The sequence below is a fragment of the Protopterus annectens genome, chromosome 3.part1, assembly GCF_019279795.1.
Source record: "Protopterus annectens isolate FY-2018-M chromosome 3.part1, PAN1.0, whole genome shotgun sequence".
NCBI classification, from domain to species: Eukaryota; Metazoa; Chordata; order Ceratodontiformes; family Protopteridae; genus Protopterus; species Protopterus annectens.
The window spans coordinates 1,021,950,280-1,021,972,779 of NC_056732.1; the positions used below are offsets into that span (position 1 = coordinate 1,021,950,280).

Below are 22,500 nucleotides of genomic sequence, written 5' to 3' on the forward strand. Positions count from 1 at the left end.
TGATACTGTTACTATCTCATTGTTTTGCATTCTGGTAGTATACATCACTTCAGCAGCCTGACCATAACCAATCGTTAGATGATGTCTTGATAACCGACACACTGATGTAGGACACACAGCAACATTTGGATCCTTCAGGTACTATACAATGCCAGTAACCATTGGTATTCACCTGCACCCATTACTGAGACCACTACTGTTTGGCATATAGCTCTCTTAGGTACAAGCAATTACAGTAGGGATATGTCCGTCCACTTCTGGTAATGCATACTGTGGCCTATAACGCATTCTCCAGATGACACACACATCCTCCACAAGGGTATCATACAGACAGATGCCTGCTGTCAAACCCATGCTGTAAAGCTATAAGCCAAACTAAGCATGGTCATCCACCTTCATAGAACATATTATCCCCACAGTACCACATAGGTAGTAGCCACCAACTTGATGAACAGGTACTGATGTGTACATGCAACCAAGTGTTATGTCATCTCTCCTTTGTTAATCACATTTCCAAAGGTATTTTGGAATTCCTTGGTGGATCACATAAGCAATGAGGGGTCTGCATGCATATCCACATAGGTTGTTCTACACCTGTTATGAATAGTCATCATTGACAGACTTTGATGCGTTTGAACAGGTCTGACATATACCTCAGCCACAGACCCTTGCTCACACATTCCAATAGGAACCGTAATGACATTGTGTGACACAGATGACCTACGCCAGGGATCACTGCAGTGGCTGGGCTTGCCACAAGCATACAGATGTGACCTAAGGTCTGAGAAGCAGCAGCACAGTCTGGCAAGGATGACAGCTGTGTTCTTGGAGAAAGCAGGGTACCCACACATGCATTCATTGAGGTAACATGTACGGATATGTATTTGCCACACAGGTAGCTCACATGTGCAATGCATACTGATATGTCATACAGTGGTAAAAGCAAAACCCACAACAGATTGACCAACAGTGTCACACACATACAGCACACACACCAAGTGCAGGATTCAAACCCCTACCGAACTACTTCATGATACTAGAGGAGTACGCATTAACACGACGCTCTATGCACATTACTGGGAGTTCTCCTTTCCACAGGTATATTTGTAGGATGGTGACATCATCAGACTTGACAAAGGTTAGTTTACCGCTTTTGAGGTCTCTTACTACTCTCCTAAAATGTTGCTCCTTCCCAAGGAGACACACAAACACACACATACACACACACTTGTCCAGTGCAGGATTCAAACCCCTACCTAACTACTTCATGATGCTAGAGGAGTACGCATTAACACGATGCACTATGCACATTACTGGGAGTTCTCTTTTCCACAAGTATATTTGTAGGACGGTGACATCATCAGACTATACGAAGTGGGTTACATTAGATGACATTAAATGGGCTACATTGAAGGAATGTCTAAACACTTTGGCCATGTGATCATCAAAGGTGAGTTTACTATCTATCTGTGTCCCCAGGGCCATAATGACTTTCTCCGTACATGCTGGATTACCACCTATGAAGTAATTTGTGTGCACTTTGTTTTACCCAAAAGGGATGACTATGCATTCTTTGCCATTCAGCTTGAGGGCATTGTTTTGACACCAGGTATCTGTCTCTGTAAGACACTTCTGGAGGATGTCTGTCAGCTGTACAGTCGATTATGGACCACAGTTACCATTCATCTGCAAACCTGTTCAGTCATACACCTGCCATGCTTCCCTGTACCTCTGAGCAGTATCTACTGAACAGGTGGGGTCCCAGGACCAAGACCTGTGTGATGCCATTTGTGACTGGCTTAGAGTTGGACATGGTACCCGCAACTATGAACATGTGTGTTTGATCTGTGAGCCACTTGGCCACCCATCCTGCAACATAGCTGTTAATGTTCAAGCTGGTATACTTGTCCATGATGACAGAGTGGGGAATGGTGTAGTAAGCCCTTAGTGAGGTCCAGGTGGGCTGTGTGGACTAATTATACCTCCATCTATGTTCATGGTAACTGTTTTAAATAACTCAACTAGGTTTGGGAACCAGGCTCTGCCTTTAACAAGGCGAAGTTGTGTAGAGTCCAGTGTCTGGAGATCTCCAATGTCTCAGTGTATGGGTTCCATGACAATTGCTCAATAGCTCTGTAGACCTGGTTGAGTAGACATATTGGGCAATGGTTTCCACGTTCTGTTTTGGCACACCCTTTGTGGAGCTGGATGACTGTTAGTGTATGCCATTCTTTGGGTACATAGCCTGTGGTACGGTTGAGTCTGGACAGTGAATGCAGGTGAGTGTGTAGTTCCTTATGGGCCTAGTGTAAGACACAGCCTGGGACAACATACAGTCACATTGATGCTATGTTCTTAGCTTTGGTGAGGGCTGCCTTTATTTGCATGTCCATGACGTTTGGGTCTCTGCATTCTTCTGTGATGGACACAGGCCCTTTGGGGGTAATGGGGGGGAGTTTACACTGAACTTGTCCCCCTGGATGTGGGCAATGAAAGTTGGTTTGGTGTATTTCATTCCTTTTTTCAGTAGCTGACAGCATATTTGGAAGTTGATACCTACATGTCTGGTATAGCTACCGAAGGCTTTGTGGTTGTTATTCTTACATTCCCTGGCTATTGGTCTTTAGAAACCGTCCTTGGATTATTTTATGAGCGATCATTGTTTCTTCCTGATAATGATCAGTGATACCTTTCCTTTAGTGAAGTTGGATCTATCATGTGTTCATTTCCTCCTCTTCTCTAGCTTATTTATGGACAACAAACACCTGCTTGTTGTCCTATTTTTGGAGGAGTGCATCTTGGTTTTATTTGTGATGTCTCATTCCATGCATCCCTGTAGATGCTCATAGGATGCACTTGTAAATGTTTCTGCAGATTGCATACCATTATCCTATAGCAAGAGGTCTTCGGAACTTTCCACTTTAGTCTTGGGAAGTGTGCAGTTTGCTTTTGCAAATGTCTTCACAGTGGTTTCATTGACTGGGTGTGGGGGCGGGATGTGGATGTCCAGTGTGAGTACTTCATGAGCTGATATCCCCAGTGAAGGGTTTATCTCTGTTGTGGAACACTGGTACCCCATGTTGGTGATGATCATGTCCAGTATGTTGTCACCTGTAGTGGGCATGCTGACCAGCTGTTCCAGGGTGTTAGAGTTTCTTAACTGTAGGACACATTGGGCAAAGGACATTGTATATGAGTAATTCATACACTCAATGTTTGGGTAGTTGTAATCTCCTCATATAATGGTGTTTGATAGGACCTTTATATTTGCCATTGTTCTCCGGAATACTGAGTGAGGTTCCTGAGACAAGGTACATGATCTGTAGCAGGCTACAATCTGATGGGCAGCTTTGCCCAATGTTAGTTGCACTTGCATGGTCTCCAAGGCCACATGCTGTGCCAGAAACCTGAAGGTGTGGATATCCATAAGGTAAATGGCTACACCCCTTCCTTTTGCATTTCACTCGTGGTTTTGGGTCCAAACGTCAGAGTGATTGAGAGTGTTTTACGTGGATCATAACCAGCAGCTCTATGTTTGTCATAGCTTTGTATGTTAGGCAGTGAACACCTCTGAGTAGGCGATATGCAATGGAGTATGGATGGAGCATTTTATGATGGTCTGTGTATGGCATGTATTTCAGGCCACTAATGCTCTTTGTGAGCTATTGCTGCTGGCCTCCCAGTTGTTACAGTTGTCTTGTGAGGTACATAGCAACAGTAGCGTTGTACTCTTTTATAGTTCTAGTGAGTGGTGAGTAGAGGGGAACAATGTCCTCTTTTATTCTGCATGAGACACATTTTGTGATGAGGTGTGCCACATAAGAGGGTTTCCTGACTACTGTGGGAATGTGCTTATCACAGTTGTATCCACTGTCCATCTGTGACCTAGGGTCTCTTGTCATACTTACAGTGTGAGGTATACTACCACCTATGTTGTAGTTCTTGGCTACAGAGATTTTAACAAATGTGATGATAATGCACCTTTTGGCATTGAGCTACAGCCCATGGCTTGGACAACAGCCATCTGTCTCAGTGAGGCCCTTTTGTAGGATGTCCACATCTTTAGTGTTTACAATGATGGCTCCTAGTTTGCAGTCCTCTGGAAACTTCAGCAGCCACAGAACTTCTATGTTAATGTTTACTTTAGGGAAGTAGATACTACACAGCCTGGGAAGTTATCTAGTCCCATGGCTGCTGTGATACTGGCTTCGGAGAGTGTTTTTTACCTGTGCAGCCGTGATGACAGCAACTTTGCAGTCTTCCATTATAGACATGTGCTCTTTCATGGGTGAGAGGGGGGTAAAGTTAACACTGATTCTGTCTGCCAGGATGTTGCCAATATCAGTTGGCCCTGTACATTTAGTGCCATTGAGCTGTAACTCAGAACAGATCTGAGTGTAACCATGACATGGACCTCTCTGTTCGGCAGAGATCTCCTGCGTAGACAGTATACAACAGAGTACAGCTTAGGTTACAATCATTCTTGTTGCATGGGACAACTATTTGAGGCCAGTAATCCTCTTGTTCAGGTACTTCACTGGTCTTTCTAGCTGCTGAACGTGCCTAGTCAGATTCATCGCAAGTGTACTGTGGTACTCTCTGACAGGTCTGATGACTGGTGAGTAGTGGCAACCTCCATTGACCTACATGCACAGACCTTGGCAGTTTGTGTTAACACACAGCAGGATTTTCAGACCACTTTGTGAATGTGTTTCTGGAAGTAGAGATGACTATACACATTTGTCCATAGATCCCTTATTATCACATCCGTATTTAGCCTAAGTGTGTGAGCATGCCCAGTATGACCTTTCAGTATCTTCCTGCCTGACATTTGCTTAGTTACTTTAAGTGTGTGAGCATGCCCAGTATGACCTTTCAGTGTGATGCTGAATGAAATCCACTACATTTGTTGGAGTGTGTGAGCACGCACAGTATACACATTTATACTATATGTGTATGGTAAATCAAGGTGTATTTTTACAGCAGGGCTCACACCTTTGTGTGATAGATCAACAGGGATCATGCTGTGCCTGCAGTGCTTCCATGAGACACTCTGCACAGACCTATCAACATTTCTACATACAGGGGGTACAGCTATTCTTTGTACATTTCTACCCGTGGGCACACCGGATTGTTACTGTGGGTGTACATACGATGTGGGTTTCACCTGACACTTATACACATTTGCTGTGCCTGCACTGCTATGTACAGGACACCATTACAGTCTGTACTGTTGCTTATCGTACTGGCTTGAGGCATACTACTGTACTACAGATCTTAGCATCCATTGTCACATATATTAGCTTGCGACTTCATAGCCTACACAATCCACATCACAACACCTGGCCTGATGTTCCCTGTCTGCATAGGCGTGTGGGTTAGGTTACCCATTTGCCTCATTAGGGGCATGATACAGCATTGCTTTGTGTTTGCATTAGGGTACAACTGTCCTGCTGTGTCTGTGCCACTATAATGCTATCATGGCTTAGTGGTTCAGTACTGTGACTATAGTGCACAGTATCCTGGGTTCAAGCCCTGTCACTGCTTTTTATTTTCATACTGGCCAGACCAGACTGCTTAAGGAACAGTAAAGCAGATATGAGCATGTTTAACTGACTTTGCTCAACTTTGCCCAACCTTGGCCAACATTGCATGAGCAATTTTGTTTACATATACTAGATATTGGTAATGCTTAAAACATGGCAATCATGCCTCAGGTGGTGCTGCAGGGCTGCCTATGTCGGATGCACATACTACACTCCCTATACAGGTTTGGAAACAGGTAGTGTCAAGTTTGGCATCCCTTTTATTTTACGTGCGAGTCAGAGAGAGGTATCATTTCCAGGGTTCCTACTGAGCCAGTGTATGTGCTATGTGTTGCCTCTTTGCCAAGGACAAGGCATACTGGGCACGCCTCCTCCTGCCTACTAGGGCAGGCTCAGGTTGTTCCTCCTCCAAGTCGCACTGTGCCTGTGCAGGCCTTGGCAATGGTGGGGGGCTGTTTGGCCCTGCCCCATGCTGTTCCTGCTGCAGCTGTTTTTGCAGGATCATATTGTGTAGCAAGGCACATACCATGACAATTTGGGTACATGTAGTTGGTGAGTACTGCAAGGCTCTACCAGATGTGTCCAGGCACTGGAACCGTGACTTGAGCATCCCAAACACACGTCGATTACATTTCGTGTTTGTACGTGTGCCTCATTATGGAGTTCTTGTTCAGGTGTGTGTGCATTTCTGATGGGTGTCATCAGCCACGGCTCCAGTGCGTATCCAGCATCCGCCCACTAGGTGACCGTCAGGTATGTCCCCATTTGCAAATGTGTGGTACAGCTCCGACAGATGCCAGATATGGGAATCGTGGTAGCTTCCAGGGCAGCCAGCACACACATTCAGTATTATGCCCTGGGCATCGCACACGACCTGGCAGTTGATGGAGTGGAAGCCCTTGCGGTTGATGTAGGCCCTACCCTGCTCACCAGCTGATGTTTTGATGTGTATGTGCGTGCAGTCAATTGCACCCACTACCTCAGGGTATTCCGCTATTTGCTGGAAGAGAGACATATTGCTGGCCAATACCTCACGGGAACTGGGGAAATATACATGATCACCGACATGTGCTGACATGGCATTCAGGAACTGGTGCAGTACCCTTAATGCTGATGCCTGTGAAATCCCCATCATATCACCAGTTGGTCTCTGGAAGGTACCTGCTGCTAGTATTCTTAGGCCAACACATACCTTGGTTTCCACTGGGATGGGTTCCCCTCTGTTGGTTCTGTGTGTGAGGAGTGGCCTGCACAGCTCAACAATTTGCTGCAGGAGCTCTCTGTCCACTCTACAGTGCTCCACTATCTCCAGCTCATGTAACCCCTGGTAGATTACCCTGGGTCTGTACACTCTTCTCCGTCTCCTCACTATGGGTTGCTCAGTAGCATTCGCAAAGGCACCACCCTCAGTATCTTGCACATGTTGCCTTATAACAGCAATGGCAGCCCTTAACATTTTTGTCTCAGTTTAAGCTTTTTAAGTTTTCACTTCTCTTTGTTGACTGCAGTGTTGCAGTGTTTCTGAGAAAAACATGGGGGAATGTTGTTTGCAGAGTTTTAGGTGCTGGGCTGGGCTACTGTACTGCCTGTGTAATTGGCTGATTCTGATTGATTTCACCTGGCAGCTCTGCTAGTTCTCCTTGGTTAATTTCCTACTACTACTTTTCCTTCCTTTTCCCTTTCTGTTTCCACAGGGGGCAGTGCCGTGCAAACACACGCACACAGGCTTAGACAAGCTTACACAGGTTTACACAGGCTTAGGCGGGTGCACAATCGTGTATACATGCTAAGACGGCCTAACACAGGCTTACACGGGCGAACACCCATGCACACAGGCTTAGACGAGTTTACACGTGCACACACGAGCGCACACAGTGTAAGCAGCTTTGCAAGAAACTTCAGTGATAGATTCTGGATTTCAGTTTAGACAACTGTAGACACACCTCTCCTAGTCCTGAGTAACTCACAGCAAACACATGCCACTCTGCTCCAATAAGCTTACAGTCTTTTTTGATACATACCCCCTCATGATGTCACCCATCTTCTACTCTGTTACTCCCCTTATCCTACTCTTACACTCTACGGACATGGTTCACATAGCAGGAAAAATTGGGAATCACTATCCTTATCCTCATTTGCATAGGACTGCCTACTAATGCTTGGTTACATCTCTCAGACTGAGCTTCCCCCCTTAGCAACCTCTACTCAGTAGCCATGTTGTCTTCAACCTGCCATTCACTTGCATGGCAGATGAATATTTTGAATAAAATCCCTATTTGTGGCTTTTATTTTTTGTTTTTCTGGTTTTTAGAGTGCAGCACGTTTGCGCTGTGCTGAAACATCGGAGATAGAGGGAAAAAAAATTTTTTTTTTTTATTTTGCAACGGAAAAAATGCCAATGGCCGTATATTTGGCCATTGGCATGCTTCCTCAACTGGATGCATCCTTTATTTGGAGCTGTCATGGCTCCGTTTTGCTATTTGCAGAACGGTACTCAGTTGCCAACCGAGTACATTTCTGCAAATAACACTACCCTTGCTCGGACAGGTTAGCGTTTCCTGGATCACAAATTTACCTCATTTGCATAGCTTTCAGCAACAAATGAGGTAATTTGCATAAACTAACCCTGTCCGTGCAAGAGTTGTTTTAGGAGCTCTCTTGCACGCCCCTGCCGGCTGTTCCTGGATCGCTCGGCAGACATGTTGGGTTGCTGGAGTCTTACTCTAGTCTTAGACTCTGTGCAAGCCTTCGTGAATCCGGCCCATAGTCTGTCAAGTTAGTTCCAAAATCTGTGAAAGCTGTCCCTAAAGTAGCAAAAAACAGCATATGAGAGAAAATTCTTCAGAGGAGGTAAAGCTGTCAGAATATAATTTAAGTAACAAGTCTTATTGATTGAAAATTAACATTATCTTTTTTTTCTTATTACTAAAAGGAACAAAGTAAACAATGAAGATAAAGAAATGTACAGAAAGATAAATTATCGTAACTCCTGATAGTAGGCCATAACCAGATGTAGAATAGTTGCTGTAGAACATGTACTAGAATAAATATCTGGTGGCCACCAGGGGACTAATCAGGTGCACCATGCATGTGGGCTACACACTGGATGTATATAGTTTGGCTATCATAAATTTAATGAAAGTAAAAAAAAAAAATTGTAACACCAGAGGGATACACAGAGTGACTTTTTGGGGATACAACTTATTTCTTCTTTGAAAGAAAAAAAAATAGTACTGAACTTCTTTCCTTATTTATGTTCTTTTTTCAGGCCTTCACTGGAACAAGAAGTTGGAATAAAGCTCTAAATTGCATCATACAGCTTCTGCACCCCCTGGATTATGAAGTCCTAGTGGCTCCCAGACCCCCAGTTTAATTTGATTATTTATTCTTCACTACAGTGCACTCTTGGCCAGTTATAGTGTGTTGAAAGGATGCAGGCAAAAGCAAAATTTAAGAGCAAGACTGACTTTCCTTAAATAAGAGCTTTGTTTAGGCCATCATTAGAAAAAAAAATGTTACTAACAAAACACCTCCAAAATGCACATCATGCCATCTCGAACCAGCCTTGGCTTTTGGGGGTCAGTTATTACAGTGCAGTGTTGGCCAGTTAATGTGTGTTAAAAATGAAGGAAAATCTGAAAAGTACAACAAAATTTTAGAAAAGATGGAGAAAAAGTAATGTGGTTGGAGTGGGGAGACCCAGATGTTGGCAACAGCAAAAATTGAAAGTCACTCATAATACAGGCAATTCAGAAGCCAATAGATAGCATATCCTACAAACACTGCTGAAGGAACCACAAGTTATAATTTTGCTTAGCCAGATGCATTACTAAGGAAGGAAGAGGCACAAATACTTCATAAGTCTGGCCTGTTTTAGATGATATTTAAAAGGATGTGATTTCACCTTGCTAAGAACATGCAACATTGCTATTTTGGAATGACTTGGCTCATTTCTTCATGAAATATGAAACACACACACTGGCAAGCAAAGCACAGTATCAAACACAGCAGTGACACCAAACTAGGTATGTACAGCAGACAGAATACTTTAATCGAAAGTGATGATTCTGCAGGCAGGATGTATATGCCCCAACCATCTATGCCAATAAATACCATGAAGGCTAATACACATCCACACATCAAAGAAAAGTCTTAAGCAACTCCTCCTCATCTTTTAACAAAACTGATGTTGCTTTTCTTTACTGTTATTCTTTCTTAAGCATTCTGAAATGGGGTCAAGAAAGTTCATGTCTTTTGGTAACTACAACAAAACAGCACCCTTTTGGAACAGCCAGATTTCTAATTAGTTAAACAAATCCAATATAAACAGTATATGATTATGAATATGGAAGAAAATGTCAATAAAGGAATTGCTTGGACTCTGGGAACTTTGTGACTAATTTAAAATTCCTCATCTCTTACATGTTGGAAGAAAGACCAGTTAGAAAATCAAACTGTGTATTGGTTTTAATAGGTAACAGGCAATCAGTGTGCAGACCATCATAAGGTTATCCCAATAACCTATATTCAAAAGCACCCTCCAGCCTCAAGGACGGCAATTCAAGATAAATTAGGAGAGAATTTGTATCTACCAAGCTAATTATTTAGGTCATCTTTGAAGGCTGCAAGGGTGCTACTCTTTTTGACAAGTAGTGGAAGCTTGTTCTAGGAGTGGGGTATATGTTGGGATATGAACTATGACACCATGTCTTATCTGTTAATGAATGTTTAACTATTTCAATCTGACCAGCAGGAGGCTAATTAATCCTTTTGTGTCTTGAGGTCTTCAAATCCATGAAACTACTTACTTCCGGAGAGCTTTTCTCAAAAATCCTCTACGGAAAGCTCACTTCATAATATTTGCATTATCGTATACATGGTATGAGTTGCAAAAAATTAAAAATATGGAAGTTTCAGTATCAAGGACTGTTTGCATATGATGTTTATTTTACAGATACAATAAAATAAAAATTATATTTCATATGGCAAAAATTATTAGTGTTACAGTTAAAAGTACAGTTTTGTACCTACCATAAATGTAGATGTTCGAGGATCCACATTGCTGCAGTCATAACCTGTGGGTAGTCCTCTGTCCTCGGTCGGCCCGAATACCAAAGAGTTAGGCTGGCGTTGGTCATGGGCGCCCGGAGCTGACGTCAGTACGTAGTAGTACTTAAGCGCATGACCGACGCCATATCCTCAGTCTTTCTTGCCCCAGATGTCAGAAGGCCTTAAAAAAGAAAGGCCAGAGCCAAAATAGTAAATACCCAACAACCACCAGTGAGCAAATAACAATTATCCCAAAGGAATAACAGCAACCCCAAACTACAGAGGGGAAGGAGGGAGGGAAAATAGGACTGCAGCAATGTGGATCCTCGAACATCTACATTTATGGTAGGTACAAAACTGTACTATGTTCTTCGTCTCACATTGCTGCAGTCATAACCTGTGGGTAGAATCCCAAAGCAAAGGAAAAGGGAGGCTGGCAAACTAAAAAGCATTGGGAGCTGCTAACATGCCCTGTAAGACTGCAGTGGCAAACCCAGCCCTAGACTTAGAATAAAGAGGGAGATGGTAATGCTTAGTAAAAGTGTGAACTGAACTCCAAGTAGCTGCCTCCAAAATATCCTTAGTAGCTACCCCCTCAAAAAGGCAGTAGATGTGGCAGTAGCCCTAGTGGAATGAGGTCTGATCCCAGCGGGAACATTCTTCCCATGATGAGAATAACAAAAAGCAATACATTGACCAATCCACTTAGAAATAGTCTGCTTTGAAACAGCTTTACCTTGTGAACCCAAAGCAAAGGAGACAAATAACTGTTGAGTCTGTCTGAATTCTTTAGTTCTGCTCAAATAATAACGCAACTGCCTGTGGATATCCAAAGAATGCAAGACCTTTTCCCCCCTATTTTGGGGATCAGCATAAAAAGTAGGCAAATGGATAGACTGGTTCAAGGCCACATTGGAAATCACTTTTGGCATAAAAGTAGGGTTAGTACGCAAAGAAACTCTATCCTTATGGAAAATCAGAAAGGGTTCAACAGCCATGAGAGCCTGCAATTCAGATACCCTCCTAGCAGAAGTAATGGCCAACAAAAAAGCAGTCTTCCAAGACAAAAACTTCAATTCAGATGTAGCTGCAGGTTCAAAAGGAGGTAAAGTAAGCTTCTCCAACACAAAATTGAGATCCCAGGAAGGAGTAGGAGCTCTACGTGGGGGTCTTATATTTTTTGCCCCTCTAAGAAATTGCTTAAACAAAGGGTGAGAAAATAAAGGAGGGTCACAATCATAGTGAGCAGAAATGGCTGCAGCATGAACCTTTACAGAGGAAAAAGACAAACCCTTGTCTAATAATTCAGTAAGATACTGTAGTGTAAAACTCAAATTAGGCACCGAGACATCAAAGCCCTTAGTTGTGCTCCAAAGAAAAAATCTCCTCCATTTATCAGCATAAACGTTTCTAGTGCTAGGCCGCCTGGCCTCCAAAATGACATCTAAAACCTGTTGAGGAAGCTGAGACCCCACAGGCTCTAAAACAGAATACGCCAGGCTGTTAGATGCAGGGACTGCACCCTGACATTGAGCAATTGATTGCTTGACTGGGACAACAAGTGGGGAAGCTGTGGCAAAGGCCAAGGAGGCTCCTGAATTAAACTCCTCAGCAGAGGATACCAGTGCTGACGTGGCCAATCTGGTGCTATTAGAATCATGCAAGGCTTGTCCCGCCTGACTTTCAAGAGTACCTTGGGAAGGAGAGGCAGAGGAGGGAAAGCATAGATGTGAAGGTTGTTCCAACTGAAAGATAGAGCATCCACTTTCCAAGCTTTTGGGTGAAACATCTTTGAGCAAAATTTTGGTAGTTGGAAATTTAGAGGAGAAGCGAACAGATCTATGTCTGGAGTTCCCCAAGCCACTGTCAACTGCTGGAATACCTGAGGATCCAATTTCCACTCGTGGGGATCCACAATTTGTCTGCTCAATACATCTGCTAGGGAGTTCTCTGCTCCTGGCAGAAACCGTGCTTGAAGAGTGATGTGCAAACTCAGAGCAGTCTCCCACAATATCATTGCTTGTCTGCAAAGAGGGTAAGAATGGGTTCCCCCCCTGCTTGTTGATGTACCACATGACTGTTGTGTTGTCTGTTCGAATCAACACCTGCCCTGGTTGAAGTAGACCCTTGAAAGCCATCAGGGCAAACTGGACTGCTAACATCTCTTTCATGTTGATATGCAAATGTTGTAGTTTGGGAGGCCACGTGTCTTGAATCCATTTCCCATTGAAGTGTGCTCCCCAAGCCAAGTCTGAGGCATCCGTCGTTAAGATCTGACTCGCCTCTGGTCGGGTCACAGAGCGCCCCTTGTTTAGGTGACATTCCTGCGCCCACCACAAGAATTCCTTCTGGATGCAAGGTATTATCCGAATGACAGTGTCCAAATCGTGGCAGTGTTGAGTCCATACACTTTTGAGATACCATTGTAACTTCCTCATATGCAGTTTGGCATTGGGAAGTACTAGAATGCAAGATGCCATGAACCCCAAGGCTTGAAGGACTGTCCTTGCAGTCAGCCTGGACAGTACTGAAAGTTGCTGGAAGTATAGGTGAAGAGTTCTTTGTTTGTCCGGGGTCAGAAAAGCCATCTGAGAAGCTGTGTTCAGTCTCACACCCAGAAAGCACATGTCCTGAGAGGGTACTAGACTGGACTTTATTTCGTTCACAGAATACCCCAGGCACCTTAAAACTGCCATTACATACTGTAGATGTTGAAGTAACTTGTCTTTGTCTTGAGCCAGAATCAGGCAATCGTCCAGATAAGGATAAATTTGTATTCCCCTCTGTCTGAAGAAAGCTATTACAGGAGCCAGAACTTTTGTGAACTCCTGGGCAGTAGATAAACCAAAGGGCAATGCAGAGAACTGATAATGAGAAGTACCAGCCCGAAATCGCAGGAATCTCCTGCAGCTGGGCCTGATAGGAATGTGAAGATAGGCCTCTTTGAGATCCAGAGTTACCATCCAGTGGTCTTTGCCTAGCATAGGCAGAAGTTGTTGTAATGTTAACATCTTGAACTTTGGAATGTCCAGGTAGGTATTGAGAATGGACAAATCCAGAATTGGCCTCCAAGTGTTTCCTTTCTTTGGCACTAGGAATAGACGGGAATAAAACCCTAGGCCTATTTCTGACGGAGGTACCAGCTGGATTGCTCCAATCTGTAAAAGCAAAGAAATTTGTTCCTGAGCCTCCAGCCTTTGCTGAGGAGGTACATCTGGCATGCCTTTGAAAGGAGGAAAAGTGTGAAAATAAAACCTGTAACCTTGATTTATTATTTCCAACACCCATTTGTCCTGGGTGACCAAATGCCAGTTTTGTTTGAAAAGTGCCAACTTTCCTCCTAGAGGAGCTGCCAGAAAAGAAGGATCTGGCAGCTGAAAATACAGGTCATTGGGTTTGTTTACGAAAAGGCTGATCCCTGCCCTCACCAGAAGACTGTGCAGAAGAACTCCAAGTCCTAGGCCTGAAAGAACCCTGAGCGTGAGCCCTGCCCCTACCACGTCTAGACCTGCCCTTAGACTGAAAATCCGAAGAGGGGTAGGACCATCCCCTAGCAGGCCAATTCCTGCTAAACTTAGGGGGCTGCACTTGCAAAAAATCCTTAACCGTCTGCATAGACTTAGCTTTATCTTCCATCTTTTTCAACACTGACTCCACAGGGGAACCAAAAAGAACTTCAGATTGAAGAGGAGCATCCAAAATCCGAGCTTTAACATGCTCTGACAAATTTTGATCCTTAAGCCAGGCATGTCTACGAATAACTGAACCAGTAGCAGCCACCCTGGATGAAGCCTGAAGAGCATCGAAGCCACACTGCAAGGAATGTTTACCAACTTGATCTGAAGCATGAACCAACTCCTGCAATTCCTTACACTCTATACCCTCAGATAAAGCATCCACCTTAGATTTCAATTGACCCAACAAAAAATTCTGATACTTCAGCATATGAAACTGGCAATTTAAAGCCCTCATAGCTAACGTAGAAGAGGTGTACACTTTTTTCCCCCACCTATCCAGTGCTCTAGAATCTTTATCCAAAGGAACTGGATTCTTAACCACAGAAGCCTTGACACCCTTCGGCCCTTGACTAATAGTTTCCGGGTCAGCTCTAGGACTCTTATACAAATATTTATGTGCCTCTGGAACTCTGTAATACCTGTCTGGCTTGACAGAGGCAGGGGGTAAAGAATCAGGATTAAGTGAAGCTTCAGAAAAAACATCCTGAACAACATCCAAGACAGGGGGAATAGCCAATGGCCTATGTTGTGGCAAAAATAAAAATTCCCTAAGCCTTTTTCGAGAATCTGAAAAATCCTGACCTTCCCACTTGAAATGTTCCCTCATGGAATGTAAAGTTTCAGAAAAGGAAAAATCCTCTGGAGGAGAAGCAGAAGGACAGGAATCCTCTGCCTCCGAATCTGAATAGGGAGGGAAATCCTGAATATCCTCAGCTGAGGACTCAGAGTAGTCTGAAGAATGCTCCATTCCCTCTAAATCTGTCTCCACCCTAGGCCTCTTCTCTGGAGGGGGCATAGAACCCCTGATCAAAGTAATCAAATCCTCTGCCATTTTTAACATATGTTTTTTAGGAACAGAACCTGAAGAACTAGGGCTATGGCCAGTACCAGAAAGACCAGGTTTAGCTTTAACATGGCCTTTAGTCACTGAGGTAGAAGGCCTAATAACCTTTTGTAAGGATGGAACTACAGATACCGGAGAAGCACCCTTGGCCTGGCCTAACTCCTGAGAGGCCAACTCCTGTAAAAGTAAAGGTTCCCCCTGGGATTCAGCCGAGGTTTCGGCTGGATCCACAGATGCAACCGTAGGTTCCACAGAACTGGCGTCCGCAACGGACGACTCATCCGGTTTAGACCTTAAAGATTTATCTTTTCGCTTTTTAGCGGTAGCGGGCGTCGGAGGATCCGACGGCATGTTGTAGTTACACCGCTTACCGAAAACAAGCCTGGCACAGTCTAATCTACGTTTAATGGTGCGCTTATTAAATCTAGCGCAAAAGCGACACCCGACTACGTCGTGTTCAGGCCCCAAGCAAGGAATACAGAGAGAATGATAGTCCCTATGAGGTATCTGTTTCCCACAAGAAATACAATTATTAACTTTTTCTGACATCCGGATTAACTGAGGCAAGAAAAGACAAAAAGTTTCCCCAACGGGGTACTTAGCCCAACTTGGTCTTCGGTCTGAAACTCGATATTTGAAAATTTCAGAACGCCGAACGGCACTTGCAAACGCTGCTTCTGCTTTGGACCACGCGGCAAGAAAGACTGAGGATATGGCGTCGGTCATGCGCTTAATTACTACTACGTACTGACGTCAGCTCTGGGCGCCCATGACCGACGCCAGCCTAACTCTTTGGTATTCGGGCCGACCGAGGACAGCGGACTACCCACAGGTTATGACTGCAGCAATGTGAGACGAAGAACATCAGACTGTTATATCTCTAAGGATGCAAGACAGCTCCAAGATCTTAGTGGGAGAAATTTTCATCCATTTGAGATTTTACCAGTGATATAAGACATGCTGCTGTTCTGTGATATTGAAAAAGTTATGCAAATTATTTACATAACAGTTTTACACTATTTCAAATCAATATCAACCAACAAAGCCATGTCTTATGTGGCAAGTGTCAATGGCAACATTATGTGCTTTAATATTTTGTACAGGATAACACCATTTGTTCACCTGTGGATCACCATGTGTATTATGAAAATATAGCTAATATTAATAACTACTTTACCATAACATATCCGCAGGTCAAGCTTCACTCGAGTAAACTGCACGCAAGACCTCAGCCTGGTCTGTGACATCAATAGGACTTGTTGGCGGGACAGATTTGTGTCCCAGAGACTTGCCCTTTTGTGGAATAGCCTCCCTCTCCACGTAAAGCAGAGTACCTCATTAAACCCTTTTAAGTGCAACCTACACAACTGGATGGGGAAATGAAAATACACCACTGGGATTCCACCTATGTCCCTGCTGGACAGTGGTATAGGGTGCTGACTTGCTGGAACATGGGCTAAATTCTTGGATAGGCTAGTAAGGTCCTCAGGGTCAATAGCCTAGTAACTCCCTATGACCAAAGCATTTATATCTCAAAATGTCTTCATATAACCCACGATGTTTTAATGTTTTTTTTTTTTTTTTTTTTTTTTTTTTTTTACTAACACTCAGCTTATACACACCACCCACAACATATCACACTCCAGTGATGCACGATTAACGTAAACATGGAAAATATATTGTTTATATCTTTTTTTGCAAACACTCCTTAACTCCAGCTCTACACATTCCATATTGACCATTCACTCTGAATGCTTAGGATGTCCTTTCACCTTGTAAATATCAACCTGCTTCCTTAGGTTTAGGTAAGGACTTTGGAAAAATTTTTTAAATAATGGCGAGTATACTCATTTTAGGAATACAGGGAAGTCTGCTATAAAGAAGAGTACATTTTTACAGGAAGCACAGAAACTCTGCTTTCCTGGTGAGTATACTAAAGAAGCAATGAGTTAACTCCTTTAATTAGGTATTTGAGGAATCATTTGTTCTGTGAAGAAACAGGAGTCAAAAAATACTGGATCTTCCATGACTCAAAAGGGTAGACAAAGAAAGTACAGTTGTGTACACTTACCATAAATGCAGATGTTCAAGTGTATTGACTGTTGCAGTCATCACATTTGGGTTATCCCTGCCAGAGTAGCCCTCTGCCGGCCTGAATACCAGAGGCTTAGTATTTCTGCGTCGGTTGCTGTCTCTTGAGGACTGACGTCAGTTTGTCAGTAGTATAAAGTAAGGCAGCCGACGCCATTACATCAGTTTTTCTTGCCCTAACCTGTCAGGAGCCCCCAAAATAAGAGGCCAGAATCTGGTGGAAGAACCCCACCAGCAGAAAATAAATACCAATATGTCCCTTGTAAGGAAAGAAAGAGAATAAAGGAGAATGTAGGGGGGGGACCAGGACTGCAACAGTGAATACACTAACATCTACATTTATGATAAGTGTACACAACTGTACTATGTTCTTCGTGTTTCACTGTTGCAGTCATCACATTTGGGTAGATTCCCAAAGCTGAGGAAATTGATAGAGGCAGGCAAGGAAACTAGGGGCTGGCTAGGATGACCTGCAAGACTGCAGAGGCAAACCCTGCCCTGGATTTGGAGAAAAGAGGCAGGTGGCAATGTTTGGCAAAAGTGTGAACAGATGTCCAAGGTGGCAGCCTCAAGGATGTCCCTGGTGGGGTCTCCTCTTAGGAAAGCTGCAGAGGTGGAGGCTGCTCTGGTGGAGTGTATCCTGACCCCCCTTGTGGGAGGTTTTCCATGCTGTTTGTAGCAGAAATGAATGCAGTGTGCTATCCATTTGGAAATAGTTTGCTTAGAGATGGCTTTGCCTTCTGCCCCTATAGCAAAGCTAGCCAGCAATTGATTAGAGTTTCTGAAGGAGTTTGTCCTGTCCAGATAGAATTTGAGCTGTCTGTGCACATCTGCAGAGTGAAGAATCCTTTACCCCTTGTTCTGGGGATTAGGAAAGAAGGTGGGCAGATGAATGGATTGGTTGAGAGCCACACCGGACTTCACCTTGGGCATGAAGGATGTGTTAGTTCTGAGGGATACCCTGTCTGCATGGAAGATGATGAAGGGCTCCACAGCCATGAGTGCTTGCAGCTCAGAGACTCTTCTGGCTGAAGTGATGGCCAGAAGGAAAGCTGTCTTCCACGAGATAAATTTTAGCTCTGCAGAAGAAGCTGGTTCAAAATGGGGGCAGGGTGAGCTTTTCCAAGACAAAATTAGTCTCAAGCTGGAGTTGGTGCCCTTCTGGGAGGTGTCAAGTTGCTGGCCCCTCTGAGGAACTGTGATCAAAGAGTGTGAGAAAAGGGACTGCTTAGTGGGAAAATGAGTAGAAATAGCAGAGGCATGAATTTTTATAGAGGTGAAAGAGACACCACTGTGTAGTAGGTCAGCTAAGTAATCCAGGATGTGAGGGATGGAGGGCTGTGCCATATTGGCTCCCTTAGCCTGGAACCAGGCGCAGAACCTTTTCCATTTATCTGCATAAGACTTTCTGGTGCTAGGACATCTGGCCTCACAGATAACATCCAGAACCTGTTTACTTAGAATGGCACATTGGTTGGGGGTCATGGAAAAAGCCAAGCTGCCAAACTGAGTGTCTGCAGTTTGGGATGCATGAATTCCCCTTCCCTCTGGGTCAAGAAGTTTTGAATATGAGGAAGATGCCATGGAGGCAGTGGGGACAGGCTGCGCAGCAGGGGGTACCAGTGTTGTCAGGGCCAGTCTGGAGCTATAAGAGTGGTCGTTGTTTTTTCCTCCCTTATTTTGAGCAGTACCCTGGGGATGAGAGGTAGGGGAGGAAAGGCATAGACCGATAGACTGACCCAGGGGAAGGACAGGGTATCCAATTTCTAAGCCATGCAGTGATGCTCCCTGGTGCAGAATTTTCTGAGCTGATGGTTGGTGTGGGAAACAAAGAGGTCGACCTTCGGGGTTTCCCATTTCTGAGTTATTAGGATAAAGGTACTTCTGTTGAGTTGCCACTCGTGTGGGTCCAGAAGGTTTCTGCTTAATTGGTCTGCCAGAGAGTTGAGAGAGCCTGGTAGGAATTGTACTAACATGTGTAGTTGCATGGAAGAGGCTGTGAGCCAAAGGGTCATGGCCAGCCTGCATAGAGGGGAGGAATGAGTCCCTCCCTGCTTGTTGATGTACCATACCACAGTGGTATTGTTTGTTTTGATCAGGAGAACCCTTGGAGAGAGGAGGGGTGTGAAAGCTATCAAGGCATGCTGCACAGCCATCATCTATTTTTGACTGATGTGCAGAGAGATTTCCTGAGGACTCCATTCGCCCTGTGTGAACCTGCCATCCAGGTGTGCACCCAAAGCGTAGTCTGATGCGTCTGTGGTGAGGGTCTGGGCGGTGGTGGGTGGGGAGAAGGGCAGTCCCTTACTGTGGCAGCATGCTGTTGCCCACCAAAGAAATTCCTTTCTGAGGCAAGGAATTATAGGTAGAATAGTTACCAGGTCTTTATGTACCATTGAAGCTTCCTCATGTGCAGTCTGGCATATGTAATGAGTAGTATGCAAGATGCCATGAACCTCAGAGCTTGCAGGATCTTCCTTGCAGATAGCTGGGGCCTGGTGGCTAGTTGAGAGAAGTAGGCTGTCAGGAAAATTTGTTTCTGTGGTGTAAGGAATGCCACCTGGGTAGTTGTATCCAGACTTGCTCCCAGGAAGATTATCCTTTGGGTGGGCACCTGTTTGGATTTATTTTCATTGATTGTGTATACTAGGGAGGTTAGTAGCATCTTTACAAAGGCCAGGTGCTTGAGCAGCTTTTCCTGGCTGTCTGCCTGAATGAGGCAGTCATCTAAATATGGGTAAATCTGAATATTTCTTTGTCTGCAAAAGGCAATGGCTGGAGCCAGACATTTTGCAAAAACTCTGGGAGCAGTAGATAAGCCAAAGGGAAGCGCAGAGAACTGAAAGTGTTGAGATCCTGCCCTGAAGTGGAGATATTTCCTGCATGATTCCCTGATAGGAATGTGGAGGTAGGCCCCTCTTAGATCCAGGGTGGCTAGAAAGGTGTCCTTGGAGAGCATGGGTAGCAGGTGCTGGAGGGTGAGCATTTTGAATTTTGGGATCACCAGGAAGGTGTTTAGAATAGATAGAGTGAGGATGGGGCGCCAGATGCCCTCTTTTCTGGGCACCAGGAAAAGTCTGGAGTAGAAGCTTTGCCCTATTTGTTCTGCAGGAATATGCTCTACTGCGCTCATAGAGAGAAGGGAAAGGATTTGCTTTTGATCCTCTACCCACTGATTTGGTGGTAGATCTGGGAACCCTTTTGGGATTGGAAGGGTATAGAAGGAAACTTTGTATGCCTGAGACATAATGTTCAGAACCCATTTATCCTTGGTTATGGTGGACCAGGTGCTTGAGTGAAATGACAGTTTTCCTCATAGGGGTAAATGAAGGTGGGCAGAGGGGGAAGGAGGAGGAGGCGAGTCATTGTGAGTTCTTACTATAAGGGGGTGGTTTAGAACTCCCTGGTTTTGAAGTGGAGATAGTCCACGGCTTAGATCTCTGCATTCCCTTGGGCTGCTGTCTGGGGGTCTGTTTCCACAGGGCCTAGGCTGGGCTGGCTTACTCAGAGCAGGAAAGGACCATTGCTTGGAGGGACAATGCCTGCTGAACCTTGGGGGCTGGACTTGTAAGAAATCCTTAACTGTTTGCATAGATTTTTCTTTTTCTTCCATCTTTTTTAAGACCTCTTCTGCTTTAGTGCCAAATAAGCTATCTTTGTGCAAGGGGGCAACCAACAATTTAGATATGACATGGTCTGGCAGGGGTTGTTCCTTAAGTGATGCGTGTCTTCTAATGACAGATCCAGTGACTGCTGCCCTGCAAGAAGCTTCTAGGGCATCAAAACCACAGTGCAAAGTGTGTTAAGTTACTTGGCTTGCAGAATGCATTAAGTCTTGTAAATCTTTAGATTCTGCCCAAGCAGGAAAGGAAGACATTTTTTGTTTAAAGAGTTCCAGACTATGTTGTTGAAATTTCAGCATATGGAACTGACAATTTAGTACCCTGATAGCAAGAGTAGCTGAGGTGTATACGTTTTTACCCCATCTGTCCAATGCTCGGAAGTCTCTGTCTGAGGGTGCAGATTTCTTAGCAGAGGTTGCTTTAATCCCTTTTGGCCCTTGAGAAATTACCTCAGGGTCAGCTGTTGGATTTTTAAAAAGATATTTGTGAGAGTCATGGACTCTATAGTACCTGTCTGTTTTTCTGGGAGCAGGAGGTAGGGCATCAAAAGTCAAGCTGGATTCAAAGAAAATATCATCCACAACATCCAGGACTGGGGGGATGTAAGAATTCCCTGAGTCTCTTGTTAGACTGAGGGTAGTCCTGACTCTCCCACTGGAAATGCACCCTTAAAGTATGCAGGGTTTCCCCAAAGGAAAAATCCTCTGGGGGAGAGGCTGAAGGAATGGAGTCCTCTGCATCAGAATCCTCATAAGTGAAGAGGGGCTGCATGTCTTCATAGTCAGATGCATCAGATTCATCTGACTCTTGTTCAGACAAAACTACAGGGGACAGATCTCTTTTCCTTTCTGAGGGGGTAGCTCATCTTCCCCTGATCAGCATGATAAGGTCTTCTGCCATTTTAAGCATTTGAGACTGAGGCAAGGTAGCAGGCACCTGAGAGTGGGTCGTTGGTTTCTTGGGTGTGGTTCAAACCCTGAGCCTAAGAAGCTCGGTCATTTCTGAAAGAACGGTAGTCGTGAAAGAAGACGTCAATTTGTGTCGAGGTTCGGCAGTGCGAAGGACTTCCTCAGAAGCTGGGGCCTACTCAGCGGCTCCAGACCCATCCAAGGTAGAGACGACCGCAGGATCCTTAGTCGAAGAAGAGTTCTGCGACATACCGGACTCCGAAAGGGTCTCGGTAGTGGTCTGTGAATCAACAAAAGTGAGCATCAGGGGCTGTGAAAGTGCCTCACTGAGTACAGGAGGACTGACTACTAGCTTAACGGAAGTGTCGTTGGAAGGTTTGGACCTGTGCGGTCTGTCTCTGTCTTTATCTTTATGTTTTTTTTCAGAAGATCTGCTGTCGGATGGCTTACCGAAGCCATATCGGAATTCAAAGACTGTAAACGAAAATATCTGGCTACAATAAGGGCCCGGCGATGGATAGTTCTGGCACTGAACAAAGCACAGAAGCGACAAAGGGGGACGTTGTGGTCTGGGCCTAAACAAGTGACGCAGTAACAGTGGAAGTCTCGGTGTGGTATTTGCTTTCCACAGGCGAGACAATTGTTAACTTTTTCTGACATCGGTTAATGCAAGAAAAAAGGATCCCCAATGGGGTACTTGGC

At 44.5% G+C, this 22,500-nt stretch overlaps 1 protein-coding gene across 4 annotated transcripts in view; it reads right to left on the reverse strand.

Annotated features, from left to right (window-relative positions):
- The window catches only part of LOC122798334 (protein spire homolog 1-like), an 893,363-nt gene that overhangs the window by 160,574 nt on the left and 710,289 nt on the right, over positions 1 to 22,500 (reverse strand). The window lies entirely within an intron of this gene.